Source organism: Sceloporus undulatus, chromosome 2, assembly GCF_019175285.1.
Source record: "Sceloporus undulatus isolate JIND9_A2432 ecotype Alabama chromosome 2, SceUnd_v1.1, whole genome shotgun sequence".
NCBI classification, from domain to species: Eukaryota; Metazoa; Chordata; class Lepidosauria; order Squamata; family Phrynosomatidae; genus Sceloporus; species Sceloporus undulatus.
The window spans coordinates 298,234,998-298,252,920 of NC_056523.1; the positions used below are offsets into that span (position 1 = coordinate 298,234,998).

General features: G+C 41.4%; 1 long non-coding RNA gene across 1 annotated transcript in view; it reads left to right on the forward strand.

The window, feature by feature from the left end:
- The window catches only part of LOC121923826, a 229,467-nt gene extending 215,621 nt beyond the window's left edge, over positions 1-13,846 (forward strand). Inside the window, exon 3 of the long non-coding RNA XR_006102467.1 lies at positions 13,617-13,846. This is a non-coding gene — a long non-coding RNA (uncharacterized LOC121923826). The remainder of the gene's footprint in view (positions 1-13,616) is intronic.
- The last annotated feature ends 4,077 nt before the right edge of the window (positions 13,847-17,923 follow it).

Sequence of the window (17,923 nt, forward strand, 5' to 3'; positions counted from 1 at the left end):
AATGAGAGTGGAGAGCTTTTTTCTCAGATCTCTCTCCCTCCTACTTTCAGCAGTGAGGAAAGAGCAGAGACTGGAAATATTGCTTTTTTGGACTACAACTCCCAGAATCCATCAGTAAGCATGTTCAGTAGTATGTCCAGTACTAATGCCAGTGGGAATATAGATGTGGGGGGATTCTGGGTGTTCTAAAGGTAATTTTTCCAACTTCTGGGAAAAAGCAATCTCTGTGAACTGGGAAGAGGTGGTACCAAACTCTTCTTAATCTGGCCTATTAGCCCTTGGAGTTGTCTTTTTATTTATTATCTGTCTGTTTTCAGAGATGCATCACATAAAATGCTCCCTTTGGAGCATACTGTTACAGGAATTATCAGCTTGTCAAGAATTTTAAAAACCAAAGGGCTTGCCCTTTGAACCATGTAGTCTTTGAAGATTATCAGATCAATGGATAGAAAAAAATATCTATATGGAGATTGCTGTGTATTCTGGATGTATTATCTTACCTTTTTAAATGTAAAATGTATGTATGGCTTTAGGTTGTCATTGCCAGTGGCTTGACAGTGAAGTAAACCTTCTGGTATATGTAGTTAAAATATCTAGAAGCTTTTCTAATACTTTGTAGGGGAGGGGGTTGGACACCGTTTTGGTTGGAAGAGCTGAAGGGAATTCTTTGTTCTTCATTGCAGTCAGGAATGCATCACTGTTCAGCCAGCTAATGTACTGTGTAATTTGATCAAGTGACCCTAAAGAAAGCAGAGTACTCCAAGTACTTTTAAGAAACAAGTACTCACTGGGACCTGAGTCATACTCAGACCATCAACACCTTGATTTCCTCTTAGATTCTCACCCACAGAATTGCATTTTAAGTGACAAGCCATTTGTGTGAAACAACTCCCTGCAGAGGTGCAGCAACTTCAGCTATTCCAAGAAAACCCCTGTTTTCATGGGGAAGCAGAACAGCATGGTTGTTGTTGTTGCTGCTGCTGCTGCTGCTGCTGGGTACTGCTTTATACAAATTGAATGCTACAGGTAGCACCACTAATCAGAGCCTATTCTGCCATTAGACAGAGGCAAGAGATTTCCTCAAGCACCAGATTTCCAGCATCATGAAAAGGAAGCCAATCCATTGTGATTATAATTGGTTATTGCACTTTTCTTTATAGGGGTGTAGAAACATACCCGTGGGATTTTCTGCTTCGTGTATCACCTCATGAACTTGTTTGGCTTTTGGTACTATGGAACTTGATTTGGGAGTGTGGAGAGAGGCACCATTTCTTGTTTTGTCTCAAGAAATACACTGTCTTGGAATGGCCTTGAGGCTAATATAGTGGCATCTCAAGTGACAAAACACACAGCTGATGGGATGCAGGCCATGGACCAGAGTGTTTGTCATGTGGCAGTTCACAAAGACACATGATCTTTTGCTTGTATTTGCAGCAAGTGATAACTTTCAGATGTGAACGAGCAAACTCAGATTATTGGCTACAGACATGGATTGAATGATAACTCAAAAACTACACTTCTCAATGAAGCTATATTAATGTAAGAGTAATCCAGGTGTTTCAGTAATATCTGGGTGGGGCAACTGCATAGGTAAATGACATGTTTTCTTCTCAGATGTATATTGCCCATTGTGCAATATGGGACCTGGTGGCCTGGGAACGAAATACTTCAGTTCATTTCAGATACAGGCCTGGCTATACCATTAGGCAGAATGAGAGTACCTCTGGCAACAGATTTGCACTATCATGAAAACAAATGGTTAATTATTTAATCTGCTATTATTGTTTTTACTGGCAGAGGTGGAGAGCAGTATTTGCAGGAATTTTTTTTTTATTTTATTTTTTTGCCTCATGTGCCAAAATAATTTGGCTAGCTGTGAATATTATGAAAGCCTTGATGGTAGGACCCATTTGTTACACTGGCTCAGGCAACAAAATGTCTCAGGCCTGACCCATTGAAATGTATTGTTCTTCAGCTATGCTTTACAGGGGAGGAAGGTGGTTGTTTTGTACAATTATGTCAATAAAGTCCTGGCTTTGAGTATAGAATGCTGCATACTGATTTGTGGACCAGGCCCTTGATTTTAGAACATTACATTACCATTGAAAGGTTCTGATGATGTTGTAGCAATATCACCATTGTCCTCAAGGGAGATAGGAAGGTGCCAGACAGCATGTGACATGATTTTCCTTTTGGTCCAGTGTGATGTGCAACTGTGGCTGGCAGCATCTGTCTTTTGACTCAGCCCGAAATCTTTCACAGTACCACCTGCTAGCTCCCTTTTAGTGAGGAATATCAAAGACTGAAACTAGGACCCTCAGTATGCAATGTGTTCCCCCACTGAGGTGCCACCTCTCTTCCTTTCTGCTGAAATAAGGATTCAAGGGTTTAGAAGATAGAACTCACAGTGATCTGAAGCACCTGGGTAACAACCAGAGTTTGGGAAAGTTGTTTTTCTGGACTATGACACCCAGGATCTCCCAGCCAACCTGGCCACTGATTGGTCAAGTTGGCGGGGGGGGGGGGGGTTCTAGAAACTATAGCATAGAAAATGACTCTTTTCCAAGCTCTGCTAGTAAACATGAGCAGAGTATTTTTCCCCAGTAATTATTTTAAATATTGGCTTCTGCAAATGCATACAATGATACGAATGAGAATCAACCAGAGAATAAAGATAGCACATTCAGTTCTAACAAGAATGGGCAACAGTCAGGATTGATGGGAACTGAAGTCCAAAAGCATCTGGATGGTCATAGATTCCCCACTCCTGCTGAAACCCAAATGGAGCATTTAAATAAAGAACAGGTGGATCTTTTTTTTTTAACCAAAAAATTTAAAACAATGCAAATGTCTCACCAGAGGCTTCATATATATATATTTTTTGCTTTGACAAGGGAGTATGGCCCTGCACACATATTTGAAAGTAAAATAGAGAGAGAGAGAGAGAGAGAGAGAAGCAGAGTTGTGTGATACATATTTAATATACTGCATAGTTTAGCCCTGAACTCTTGCTCAGATTGATTGTCATGTTGCCAGATTACTGCACTTGTGATCTCCAAGAAACTTCATCTCACTAAATTCCTCAGTTGATTTTCTAAAAGTACATAGTTCTTACAATACACTTTGTGCAACAGAGTGTGCATTGCATCTTAATGCCTGTACTGTTGATTTATTGTCTGCCATGTTTGTTTCCCTGTCTGATGAGGTTTGGTGGGATGTGGGGGTGGGCAGGTTGAGTGTTGTTTTTTAGGAGCTGATGTTCAGATCTCATGTTGAGAGATGCACATATCTGCATTCAGGTTGTAACCTGTGTGTGTTTGGTTATCTTTTTCTATTTTCTGTGACCCCGTGCATCTGAGGAAGCAGGCTCAAATCTATGAGAGCTAATTTTACCAGCTTCTTTCTTTCAGTTAATCTCAAGGATGTTACAAGATCCCTTGGCATACTATTTTTTCTCTGCCATTTTTCCTATCAGAATTTTAATTAAATATTACATTTTCTGACTATAAATATCTTGAATATTTCTTCCAGATAAATCTGATTATAACTTTGCTCATGACTAGTTTACAGGATATGTAGATCTCTATAATATGTGGTCACATTGTATACAGCTTATTTTCAAATAAAACTTTGCTCATTTGGATTTTTTTATCTGTCCCTTTTCTTTTGAGTAATTTTTGGAGGGTAGTGGTGGTGGTGAATGGTTCCTGTTTATTTTACATGTATTGATGCTTTATCATAATGGTTGCAGTGTGGTTCTTGCATTTTCTTTGACCTCACAGTTGATGTTTGTTTTTCCATCTCCACCCATAACCTTCCAGTTCAGATTTATCTTTATGCATCTGATGAAATGGACTATAATCTATAAATCTGATCTAAGCATCTTGTAGTGAAATGACTATGGACTTTACCACAAGAAAAGAAAGGCAAAACAGACTGGGAGAGTAGTGGCTTTCTCTGTGTCACTCCATATGCCATTGTATCACTTCTATTCTCCTCCCAAGGGGAGACGGTTGTTAAAGTGTGCATTTTGCCAAATGGGTAAAAAAAAATTGGCAAAAGGCGCACCTTGATGACCCTTCAGGAAGAGAATGGAAGTGCTGCTGCTCCTGTGATCCATTTTGCCTTTCTTTTCTCTTGTGGTAGAGTAGTACAGTTGGCCCTTCTTATACACAGATTTTTTAATACACGGATTCAAGCATACACAGTTTGAAAATGTTCCAAAAAAGTATAAATTTCAAATATCAAACTTTGACTTTCCATTTTTATAAGGGACACCATTTTACTATGTCATTATATTTAATGGGACTTGAGCATACACGGATTTTGTTATACACAGAGGATGTTGGAACAAAACCCCAGTGTATAACAAGGGTCCACTGTATATAACAATACAGTAATGTGAAGTACAGTGGGCCCTTGATATACGTGGGGGATCCATTCTGGACCCCCCTCACACGTATGCCAAAATCCGCGTGTGCTCAAGTCCCATTTGTCCCCATTGGGGACAAAAGTCCCTCTCCTTCCTCCCTCCCTCCCTCCCCCTCCCTGCTTACCTGCTCCATCGCTTCGCCGCCGCCTCTGGCATCCTCGCCGCCACCGCGGTTCAAGAGCCGGGTGCAGCTTGGAGGCCCAGAGGCCTCCAGACTGCAGACGGCCCTTCTTCCACGGCGGCGGCGAGGGGGCTTCGTTCTCCTTGCCACCGCCGCGGTTCAGGGGCCGGGTGCAGCTTGGAGGCCCAGAGGCCTCCAGGCTGCAGCCGGCCCTTCTTCCGCGGTGGCGAAGAGGGGGCTTTGTCCTTCTCGCCACCTCTGCAGTTCAAGGGCCGGGTGCACCTTGGAGGCCCAGAGACCTCCAGGCTGCAGCCGGCCCTTCTTCCACGGCGGCGGCGAGGGGGCTTCGTTTCCTTTGCCACCGCCGCGGTTCAGGGGCCGGGTGCAGCTTGGAGGCCCAGAGGCCTCCAGGCTGCAGCCGGCCCTTCTTCTGCGGTGGTGGCGAGGGGGCTTTGTCCTCCTCGCCGCCGCCGCGGTTCAGGGGCCGGGTGCAGCTTGGAGGCCCAGAGGCCTCAAGGCTGCATCCGGCCCTTGTATGGCGGCGGCGGCGAGGAGGACGAGGCCAAGCTTCATTCTCCTCACTGCCGCCACCGCGAAAGAGCTGGGTGCAGCCTGGAGGCCTCTTGGCCTCCATGAGCAGCACCCGGCCCTTGAACTGTGGCGGTGGAGGAGGAGGTAGCGAGGATGCAGGAGGCGGCGGCGCGGCGATGGAGCAGGTAAGCAGGGAGGGGGAGGGGGAGGGGGAGGGAGGGAGGGAGGGTAGGTAGATAGTTAGATAGGGAGGGAGGGACGGACGGACGGACGGAGGAGGGGAGGAGAGGGACTTTTGTCCCCAATGGCGGTGCGTGTGCACGCGTGCCGCCATTGGGGACAATTTCCCCAGATTTGCCATGCGCGTATGCTCAAATCCGCGCATGGCAAATCCGCGTATAAGGAGGGCCGACTGTACGGCAGATTCACCACCTCAGTAACATGGAAGCCACCATCCATTGACCATGTGCCTCTACTTGCATTAGGACTGGGATAGGAGAGAGACAGAAAACAAATGAATAAATGAACAACACTCTCAAGGTTAGAGGCCAGTAGATACTCTCAAGGTTAGAGGCCAGCACTGCCTAATGTCTCTTCCAAAAACATGGAGCTGACACTGTGGCAGAATAGCAGAACCTGGAACTCTGATGTAGGAATGGGAGATTTGGTCAGTCACTAAGGGGCAAAATAGTTGGCCAGTAAGTGGTGGCTTAATGCACTTTTCAGCGCTCCTTTAGGCGTGCAGCTTGTGAACACCAAGTCAAAATAGTGCTGCAATGCTGACCACCATGTGGTTAGGCAGGTGGCATAATGCTGGCATCAAGGTGGCATCAGGGCATGCATCGTCCAAAAGCCACACCGCCCTGATGCCAGCACTTACTGCCCATCTGTACAGCTGTTAAGATTAATGAACCAGTGAGGCTGCAGCTGCATGGCAGAAATAATCCAGTTTTACACTACTTTAACTGCCATGGCTCAATGCTATGGAATTCTGGGAACTTTAGTTTGTTGGGGCACCCTAGTTTTGCTCTCAGATTTTTATAGCATTGAGCAATGGCAGTTAAAGTGGTGTCAAATTTGGCATTATTTCTGCCATGCTGATGCAGCCTGAGTTAATAAGGCCCAAAACAGATGGGTGAGAAAAGCCCGCTTCCAGGTGGCATGGGGGCATGGTGATCACATGATGCATGCCCCTAAGTCCCCTGGAAGCCACTACTAAGGCACCCCAACCTGGAAAAGCTCCCCTGCAAAGGAGTGGTAAAAATGCTCTTTTTAAGATGCTGCTTTGAAACAGTGGCAATGTGCCAGATTGGGTCTGTGCGCATCTACGTAGTTGCCACAGCACCGGGGAAAGTGGCTCTGGGGTGGCCCTTTTTGGATGGTCTGTTTCATCCCTATTGCTGTTGGTACTGTCATGCTCCTTTGTTTTTATTTTGTGAATATTTGTCTGTCTTGTTGCTAGCCTTCCCTATGTCTCACTTTGAAATCCTTGCACAGATAAAATAAAATCTGTCCAGTTTCTCAGTGCTGGCTTGATTCCCAGCTGTGTGGGAAAGGTAAATAAGTAACATAATACAGTACAATACAAGTTATGAGAAATGCATGAGCCAAGTAGTTGAACCAGAAACTACATATTTGCATAAAACAGTCAAACAAACAAGTGACAATTTTTCTGCCTAACTGGAAGTCATGATTTGTACTGGCAAATGGGTCTCATTCTAGTTAATGAGTTCCCATCATTTGCTCTCTCTTTTTTAAAATGTCTAGATAAGATAGAATTCCCAGTAGCCATGGAGCATGACAGTATTGTGTAGAGTTAGAATCATAGAATTCTAGAGTTGGAAAAGACAGTAAGGGCCCCTAGTCCAATCCCCCACCATGCATTATCAGACAGCAAAAGCACTCCTTCAAAAGATGTGTCCATTTAAAGACCTCCAATGAAGCAGCCCATTCTATCTCTTACCTTCAGGAAGATTAGGTAGGATAACCAGATGTTATAACCGCAAAGGAGGACAAGACACCACAAAATGTTGGACATTCAAGAAAAATGTAAGACATTGCCAAATAACAGCTAAAAATGCTCATTTAAACTTATTTTATATGGTTTTTATTTACAGCTATATTGTTTATGCTGTATTTTATTATGTACTCAACCATAGTTCTCTGATGAACCTATCTTTGTTCAAATGTCTTGTTGGCTTGCAATATACTTATAGAACTCTGAGCAAAATAAATACTCACAGTTATACTTTACTAGCCACTTGCTCTCTCATTCTTCCTGCTTCTTCCTCAGCCCAAAGGGCACACTTTCAGCCCACCCCCCATGCACCAGTGCTGCTGACCTGCTTCACCATCCCAGATCCTCCTTTCCTTTCCACACTTCCATCAGAAAAAACAAACAAAATCACTACTTGTTAAGCAACAATCTTCTCTGCAGCCTGCAGCTAACAAGCCCTTTGCAGCAGCTGGGGCAGTAATAAATGTCTTGTGCTACTCTTGCTTGCCTTCTGGGATGACACAAGGACAGGTTTTATGGCTCAAAAAAGAGGCTGTTCTGCAGTTCCTCCTGGACCTCTGGACATAAGGTTGAAGTAAAAGGAGAACCTCTGGTCTTCCTAGGTTTAGGTGGAATCTAGTTGCTTGAAATTGGAATCCATTGTTTCGTCTCTTGCAGAGCAGAAAAGAAGCTTGCTTTATCTTCTATGTGACATGTCTTCAGATATTTAAGGAGGGGTGTCATGTCTTCTCTCAGCTCCCTGTGGCTTGGTTTACAGATGCCAGAACCAAGCTCTAAGGCTCAATACCTCTTACACTTCCCCTTGGCTTCAAGGTGAGAGACAAAAAGATTGTCTTTACTGTGTTTTACTACCCCAGCCCCAATGCTGCAGGATGCTTTGGACTGATTGATGTAGTCATTCCAGTGGGCAGCCTAACCATCTCTCCCCTGCTTCTCCTTTTCAAAGTTTGTCAACTGTGGCTGACACCAAGGCTCAGTAAGACGGATTAATCTGCCTGAGGTAATAGTGAACTGCCTCAACTTTTGCTGCCTCAGGAGTCTCTGCATGTGGTACTTTGTAGCCTTTCCTCTCTTAATATTCCTACCTTTCTCACCTCATCTTAAATGACTGAAGCCACAGCACAATATCCTTTCTTAGTCTGTTGGTTGAATTATTGTTGACAAAAAACCCTCTGATATGAATGTTTTTTCTTCCATACCCTTCAACATTTTACTGAAGAAAACTAGGACCCATGTGGCTAAGCTGCATCAGAGAGTGCTGAAGATGGCAATGGTTAATAATAAGGAAGAACACCATAGCTAAGAAAGACTGCAGCAGTTAGTTTTTGCTTGAACCCACTGAGAAGGGCAAGATTCTACCCCTCTGATTGTATTCCCCCCTGCTAAGTTAAATGTTTTTGCAATTTGAATTGAGGGCAAAAGGAGAAAGTAGGAGGAAGAAAGAGAAACTGAGACATTTCAAAAATCATTGAAAACCTAGGATGACAGAGGATTAATCAGGATGGTCCCTGACAAATTGGGAGAGTTGGAGGGTATGTTCTTCTTCAGCTCTACTTAGGCACTTGATTTTTTCTCCTCTCTCTTTTCTATCATACTCTTTCTTCTTCTCCCCTTCCTTCCTACAATGCCTGATCTGCCTTAATAATCAGCAGGGAGCATCCTTAGGTGTCAGGTTCAGAGGATGAAATTTCAGGGCCTAGGATACTTCTGAGCTAGCCATGCTCATCATGTGAAAGAAAGAAAAGAAAGCTCACTGTGAAAGTTACATAAGCAAACACCACTTCTAACTTGTTGCCAGCAAACCAATTCACAGAAGTTTTCACCAGCTGCGGTAGTCAAAAAGATGAAGTGTGGTATTTTGCCCTGCAAACTATTGTGACTTTAATCATTCATTCTCCTAGGATTAATACAGGCAGGCAGGGGGTTGACTGCTTGTCATAGGCTTAGACCATGAATGCATAATATTCTACAGTGTGACTGGAAGACACTCCTATGATTTTTGGATCCAATACTAGGCAGATGAATTGGGGGCGGGGGTAGGCTGCAGGCCTAGGCCAATGTACTATGCCAACTCAATTACCTGTGTATTTTGCCCAAGGCAATGTACATATTTTTTTAATTTGTAACCAGCATCATGTGTTTTCAAAAATGGAGACTAGTCATCAGTCCTTTCTGACAGTATGCATTGCTAGATGTTGTCTGGCACCTACACAGCTATCATTTAGTCTGCAGTTTTCATTTTGGGATGTAGTATAACTGTAGACCTCATGGCCAGAAAATCTGGCCTATTTTGAGGGGGGATGTTTTGGGTTCTTATCCAGTCCTGTACTCTTTTTTAAATACTCTCTAGCAAACTTCAACTTGAAAGGTTTCACAATTTTCTGCATCAACTGTGAATTTTGTGTGTGTGTGTGTGTTTTTTTATGGACTAGCATGGTTGTCTTTTTAAAATTATGCTGGTAGTTTGGTAGTGGTGCATTGATCTCTCTCATGAGGCTTCCAGTCCACTGTGCATGTTCATCTGCAAATTGTTCTTCATACCAACAGAACAAATGACAAAGGCAACTTTAGAAATCATTATGTGATGGATTAATTAAAAAATTGACAAGTAACTGTGTCATTCAACAGTCTGCCCACATCGAGAATCAGAACTGGAAAAGTTGGACTACAATTCAAAAATCCCCCAGCCTTCATGAATAGAGGCTTATAAAATACTGTGAGAGGCACACTAAATGTCAAAACTGGCATCATATAGCTAGAGAAGGCAAAGACAATTACAACTAAAAGGGGAAGGAGCACTTTCCTACTAAAAAATGCATAAAACTTCAAGTCAATTTAATTTAATTAAGGCACAATGGTGGGTGGATAGGACAGAGGTTTACAACCACATAGAAAGACAGAAGAGTAAGAAACTATTATCTGACTCAAAAGGCTAGGCCTAAATCCAATTGTTAGTCCCAAATAGAATAGACTGACTGAATCAGTGGAAAGCTGATAGATTGGCTTCAGTAAAATTGGTTGACAGATCATGGAACACAATACAGTTAACACATCATGTAAGACATCAGCTTGTGGTATTCACTGATTCAAGAATCAGAATAATTACCTCTTCTGAGCTTCAACTGTTCTTGCAGGCCCCACTGCTGTCAGCTTCATTTATGTCTGTCACTACAACTAGTGTAGTTTAGGCTGGATCTACAATGTGGAATTAAAGCAGTTTGATACCACTTTAGGGTTCAATGCTATGGAATTCCGGGGTTCTGTGAGATAGCCTTCTCTGTCAGAGAGCTCTGGTGCCACAACAAAGTACAAATCCAGGGATCCCATAGCACTGAGGAATGGCAGGTAAAGCAGTGCCAAACTGCATTAATTCTGCCGTGTGTATCAGACACAGTAGTCAGAATGTGGGAATAGGACTTGTGAAATCCAGGTCACCATCTCCAGTGATGATACCAACAAATAGATGTGACGGCCAAGAGTGCTTGATATCAGCTTCGGTTGATACGCCAACTGCATCCCTACCTGGACCGAAAGGACCTTGAAGCAGTCGTACCTGCACTGGTAACCTCTCAGTTAGATTTCTGCAATGCGCTCTACTTGGGGCTACCCTTGTACCAAATTTGGAAGCTTCAATTGGTTCAAAATGCAGCAGCCAGATTGGTCACCGGAACATCTAGGTTTGACTATATAACACCAATACTGTACTGAAATCTCTTCACTGGCTGCCAATTAGCTTCCAGGTGCAATACAAGGTGTTGGTTATTACTTTTAAAGCCCTACATGGCTCGGGCCCGAGTTACTTGCGGGAGCGCTTCTCCCTACATAATCCGCCCCGCAATCTTAGAACATCTGGGAAGTTCTTACTAGCATATTATAATACCAGGTTAATGACAACTTCACATAAGGCATTCACTGCTGCGGCCCCAAGATTATGGAATGACCTACTGGAAGAGATCCGTCTCATTACTATCTTAGAGGTCTTTAAGAAGGCACTCAAAAGGGATCTCTTCCGGCGGGCTTATCCACTGAATTCCATATAAAAGATTATGACGACTGCTCTTCCTTCACTCTGATTGTTGGCTAATGGACGAATTGTAATTTTTAGAGAACTAATAGGAATTCTTAATAATAATAATAATAATAATAATAATAGAATTTATTTATATGCCGCCCAATCACTGGGAATCTGGCCGGCTTACAACAGAGGGGATAATAGACGGTTCCCTGCCCTCAGGCTTTCAATCTAAAAAGACACAACACAAAAGGAGAAGGGAATGGTGAGGGGAGGAGGGGATCAGGTCCAGCATTCTTCTCTCCCTCTGAGGCTTGGACCAAGGCAGATGGACTGGAGGGAGGGCTCTTCTTCTTCAGGCTAAATTTTTATTGTTGTATTGATTATAAATTGTACTAAGTGTCTTTTAAGGTTGTAATCCCACTTCGATCCGTGGGAGAGGTGGTAGGTATAAATAAACTATATTATTATTATTATTATTATTATTATTATTATTATTATTATTACTACTACTACTACTACAGAATGACAAGCTGAAACTGGCCATTTACTTAAGGTCCTTGTAAAACAATGTATGCAGAATTTGCAAGAAGTGTGAAGAGGGGGTGGGAGACATAGAATTTGTATACAGAAAAGTATTCAGAACCAGGACCTGCATAGATGTACTTGGGAGAGATGCTGTGACATGAACATAGATGTGTATGCTTTCTTTATTGACCACAAGTTTCTGACAAAGTACACTGTGGCAAGTTAATGGAGGTGCTAAACAAAGGTCTTGATTCAACAGATATTCATGCAATTAGCAAGTTGTACTGAAAACAAAAAGCTGTAGTGAAAGTCAAATATGAGATGACAGACGATAGAGAAACACAAAGAGGAGTTCAGAAAGGATGTCTACTATGACCCTTGTTTTTCAATTTGTTTTCTAAGGACATCTTTTCAGCACTTGCTGAAAAATGCTTGGAGATTTCAAACAATGGTACCGTATCACTGTTCATGAGGGAATTATCAATAACATCTGATATGTGGATGATACAGTAGTCTTAGCTGACATTTCAGATGATTCGCAAAAGGTTGCTCAGTAAAGTCCGTGAAGTATTTAATGACCACGATCTAAAAATGAGGACTGGTCCAAAACACACTGCAGAAATAATCTAGTTTGAGACCTCAGTGCTAGGGAATCGTGGGAACTGTAGTTTATTGTGGCATCAGAGCTCTCTCACAGAGAAGGCTAAATGTCTCGCAAAACTACAGTTCCCAGAATTCCCTTGTGTTTATATTATTCAAAAAAATTTAATTGGTTTTAAATTGTCTGCATTTAATTGAGAAATAATTTAATATATATTTTAATCTTTTAAAACATTCACAATTATTTATTGTTCTAAATTGATTTTATTGTAGATCTTTAGAAAAAGACTTGTCATGCATTTGTAAATGTTTAGCTTTTGGGGTTTATCATTAAAAACTTCTGAATTTTTAGAACCTGTTTGTTTATGTATTTATAAATGTATATTTTTTTGTTATTCATTAATATTCAGTGTTCATTAATATTCCACCTTTTTCCCAATAATGGAACTCAAGGCAATTTACAGAATATTAAAACCATAACAAATTTAAAACATCAATAAAATATATATAAAGGTAATTTAAAAACCAATTAGACAATATATAGAATTAAAACCATATACAGGTTGAACATTCCTTACCTGAAATGCTTGGGACAAGGAGTGTTTGGATTTCAGATTTAGATCCCTTTTCTGGGAGAAAGGTGTGATAGAAAGCAAATAAATGAATAAATAATAAGATTCTTTTCAGATTTTGGAACATTTGCATATACAGTGAGCCCTCCCCATACGCAGGAGATCCGTGGGCACGTTGGCACACTATACATAATGAAATATCTTGAAGATAAAATCCAAATCTGAGCATAAAATTCATTTATGTTTTATATACTTTATAAACATAGATTGAAAGTAATTTTATACACATTTTTAAAATATTTTTGTGCATATAAAAAGTTTGTGTACATTAAACCATCAGAAGGCAAATGTGTCACTATCCCATGTAAACAATGTTAGAGTTTTGAAGTGTTCTGGATTTTGGAATTCAGGATGATAAATACACAACCAGAATCAATTTGTGTGGGCCTTAGTTTTCCATACATACTATACATAGAGTCATTGTTTTCATGATCTTGGTTATTTCTTTGAGGAGGACTCAAGCGGGGCCATGGAATCCCTTTTAGCCCCTTGGCACAGCATATTTCGGAGTGAAGGAGGTAGCTGAGTGGATAGGCACATCTTCTTGCTTTAGCCAGCATTGCTAAATGGAACAGAAATAACTGAGGTCTTCCCTGCCTCACCCATTAAATGGTTTAATTAAATGGCATTTTAATAGTTTTTAAATAAAATATAAGGGTGTTTCAAAAATAATAGGTGCAATCTAGCAAAGAATTTGCAGAGAATTCCTAAACCAATGTTTTTTCGTCTTTGTGTTGCTGTAGGTATCAGAAGAAATATTATACCCTCATAATGAAGAGGACGGGGCTCTCCAGGGAATGGAACAATATCGTGTTAGGAGACTCTCTTGTCGTAATCTCCAGCTTCCACCTCTGGCATTCAGGCAGCTGGAACAAGCAGACTGGGACAGAAAAGGGGAGACAGACACTGTGTCAAGGCCCACCAGTCTTCCACTGAGAAGTCTCCCACTAATTGCTATCACAGCTGCAGAATCTGTCAGGTAAGTATTGATCTGGAACCCTCTTCTGTAATTCTGTATGACCAGAGCCTGTGCTCTGGCAGCTGATGTCCTGGAGGTTTGTGATTAAAATGCTTGACCCTTAATTGTGGAATTAATTGAGGAAGCCCAAACAGAAGGTGGTTTAACAACAGAGAACTGGTGACTTTACTATGGTTGTTTTGGTGGTAGTAGAAATGGAGGCAGCAAATGATGTGGTATTTTCTGTGCAACAGATGGTAGAAAGAACAATTCTTTGTGGGTTTTTTTTTCCTGGTGAGGGAGCCACTTATATTTAGAGACCTGGACTTCTTGGGTGTAATAGAGGCTCCTCAAACAATGACAAGATGTGTGCATTATTGTTCTGTAGTTCTTTTTCTGTCTAAGGCCACAGGCCAACTGTTCTACCTTTCCTAGAAACACAATAGAAAACATGGGATGGACTATTAATACTTATTGCAGGGCATTCTAAGAGACCTGCCCTGGATCAAGATATGGATCTACTGTAAATGTTACATGCTGGGTTCATGTTTTAACAGAATATAGAGTGTCTTAAGAACAACCCAATGTTTTAGAGAAAACTCACAACTCCATCCAGGTCTGCACCTATTTAGAATGCAGCTTGGCATCATGGATATTTTAATGTTCCTCTACGTAAATGAACAAAGAGAAAAGGTATCAGTTTACAGGTCCAGGGATGAGTAGTTCTAGTTTCATCTGACCTGAAAAATCAGAGGATTGTTTGTGACAATTGAAGGGATACTGGCAGCATCATGTCCAGACTCCCCATAGCTGATGTACTTCCTAGTCTTTGTAGTTTGAGCTGGGGCTAAACCTAGAAAGAGGTAAATGTCAGCTTAGCAGACTAAATTTATCCATCACACCTGAAGATTCCTGATAACCATGACACGGATGAGGTAATTTAAATTTGAAAATACCTATCTAAGAAGCTTGGCCTCATGCATTACATATGAGACAGCTACACTCGCCAATCAATATAGTACTGAAAATGCCAAAGAAAATGTCATAGGTTAGTGACAGAAGATCATGAAGCCCTGATGAATGTATGAGTGCTTGCATTAGATATATAAAAGGATGTGAGGAAAGGTAGCCTGAAACTGAAATGCTTCAAGGGGGCATGTTGTGTTGTTAGTGGACATGCTGATGCTCACTGCTGTTGTGCACCATTATGTGCTGGGATAGTGGATGTGTAAGAGGCTCCTATCACAGCATGCAAATCTCTCCTAGACATTAAAGAAAATACCACTGTTTTGTGCATTCTATCGTCAAGCTCGTTCAGTTTGATTTTACCAAAAGATATACTTACAGCTGAGATGAGAAAAAAGAAACAGCCCAGTGTATACTATTAGGTGATAATGTAAAAATCAACAAACCAAGAGAAAAACCTGCATACAGTACTCATAACTCTTTCTCTTAAAAATCTAGCACCTTTCATCCTTACTGTAGAAAATTACATGTTAACATATCTCCAGTAGATTCAGACTTTTTCTTGGCCTTTGTACAAGGAAATACAGACAGACAGAAAATGTCCAGTGTGTTTTAGAGATGCAGAGAAAGATATCCTCCATGTCTCAAATTTGTGTCTACAATATGAAATTCTCTACTTGACCATCATCATCTCAGGAGTTTTGAAAAAACCCATGTACTGTATGGAAAGCTGTAGGCTTTCATAATGTTACAAAGAACTTTGTCTCTTTTGAGTTGTAAAAGAAAACTTAATGCTTGGGCAAAAAGGCAGGATACAGACCATCCAAAAAGGGCGGTCTCCCACCACCTTGGTTTGCTCCGCGAGGCAGCTGCAGTGGACAAACCGCACGGCTCCATCGCAAAACAAAAAGAACCGGCAAAAAGCGGGTTCTTCTTGTGGTGCCTTTGTGGCGCCACAAGGTGCCAATAGCGCACTTGCGGCATCACAAAGGCGCCGGGATGTGTGGACGCTACGCATCTGTTGCATCAAAATGGCAGCACCCTTGTGTACAGGGCGTCACCATTTTGACACCCCCATCATGTGCTAGGGATCAGGCCAGTATGGAGGCTATGTCCTTGGCCAACCCCTAGCACGTGATGGGGGCGGCGCAACGGCCCATTTAAATCGGGCCTCAGAAACTTGAAATACTAAAGGACTGAGTAATTCTTGAGACTGGTTCACACAGTCATTGTAACTATCACATAGTAGTTGGTACGTGGTAAGAAATGCTTTGTGGATCAGTTCTCTCTAATGGTATTTTTCCAACTGTATATGACACAGACTTTTGCCAATAAGCAAAGACCCCATCAAGTAGTAAAGGCTATCACTAAATAGCTAAGGGAGTACAAAATAACCTTTTGTAGAACAGGATGGATTTCGTTTGGTCCTTGGCCTGCTTTATTTCATACATATTTATTGCTGTATAAGATTATGTGTTTTAACTTCTGTATGTATAACAAAATTAGCTAAGAATTACATCCCTAGCCAGCATAACAAAATGCTGGGTGTTGCAGTCCAACAACATCTGGAGGGCCATACTTTGCCAAACCCTAATTTATCCCCATTGTAGCCACATTTAATTTCATCTGCATCTACACTGCAGAATTAATACAGTACCACAACAAACTACAAATCCCAGGACTCCATAAGATGGACCCCTGGCAGTTAAAGTGAAGTCAAACTGCATTGATTCTGCAATGTGGCAGAAGCCTTTATTTCATATTTTCACAGTTGCCAAAGCAGTCTTCAAGGGTAGCCCTGTATATAGCACAAAAAGCTGGAGGCAACTGTTTCATGCATGACAATAACAAAATTCCAGTTGTATAAATCTAAAATCTCTGGTTTCTTGAGGAAAACAGGTGTCATTTTTTAAAGCAGTGAACAAATAAAATTCATTCTTCTTTAGCTTATTGTCCTATCCACAAGCGGCTATTATCTTGTAAATTTACTGCCAACTGATAAAAATGGATGGCTAGCTATCTTAACTCAACTGCCATGCTTTAATTCCCTTCAGAATGCTATTTTACATTCAGGGACAAAACCGGAGACTGGGTGCCATGAGGTTGCCTCCAAAGCATATTCTTTGGCATTGAACTAAGGCCAGTGTTCACTCTGATCTCTCTATTCAAGCACAGTGTGATTGATTTAATCTGCTGTGAAATGTCTCGATAATGAGATGTCAGCTGAAACAACAGGAGAAGTTCAAAGTGTGTTTGGAAACAAGTGGGATGTGGGGAATACACATGCATAAACTCTTGTCTGTATCAGTGAGGGGTGATGCATTATAAGCTTAACTAGGGGTGTTTTTTTAAAATTTAGATGCCAGTCAGTAAAATGAGTTCTATGCTCCAAAGAGAAACATATAGTTATTCAGCGTTTTATTTCTTTCTGTTTATATCCTAATTTCTAAAAGGTTACAAAAGCAGATTTTTTAAAAAATTCAGCAACAGAAATCAACCAAATAATTAATATGGCAAGAGGAGACACACAGACAATATTAACAGGGCATCTTATATATAGTATGATAGCAAACTGCAAAATTGAATGTGGATCCTTACCAGAGCTTGAAAAAGTTATGTTTTGGCTGGCTGAGGTATTCTGGGATCTGTTATCCAAAAATACTAATGTTTCCAAGCTCTGTTTTTTACGCCCCCAAAATGGCAAGCAGAGATTAATCTGTAGCAATGTGACTTTAATCTATACCGATGTTGTCTGGGCATTCTGAAAGCTGCAATACAAAAAGAAAGGAAGAAAGAAAGAGTCCTTTGAAACTTTGGAATGTCTCACCAAGAAGAAGCTTCTCTGGTGGCAATGCTATATTTTCATCTTCAGGTGAAATCCAGATTTCTTGGATTGCAACTCCTAGCACCTATAACCAGTCATGCATGATGGGGCCCAACAATACCTGAAAGGCCACATGATTCCCACCTCTGTCCTAAGCTTTTTAGAACAATTAGAGATGCGTTCTGTACTTTGTTTGTGTATGTTTGTATTAGATTTCTTTATGTCTCGAGACATTGTGAGTTTTTAACCTATGTGTTATTGTGTGCCTTGAAGTCATTTCTGATTTATGGCAACCCTTAGGC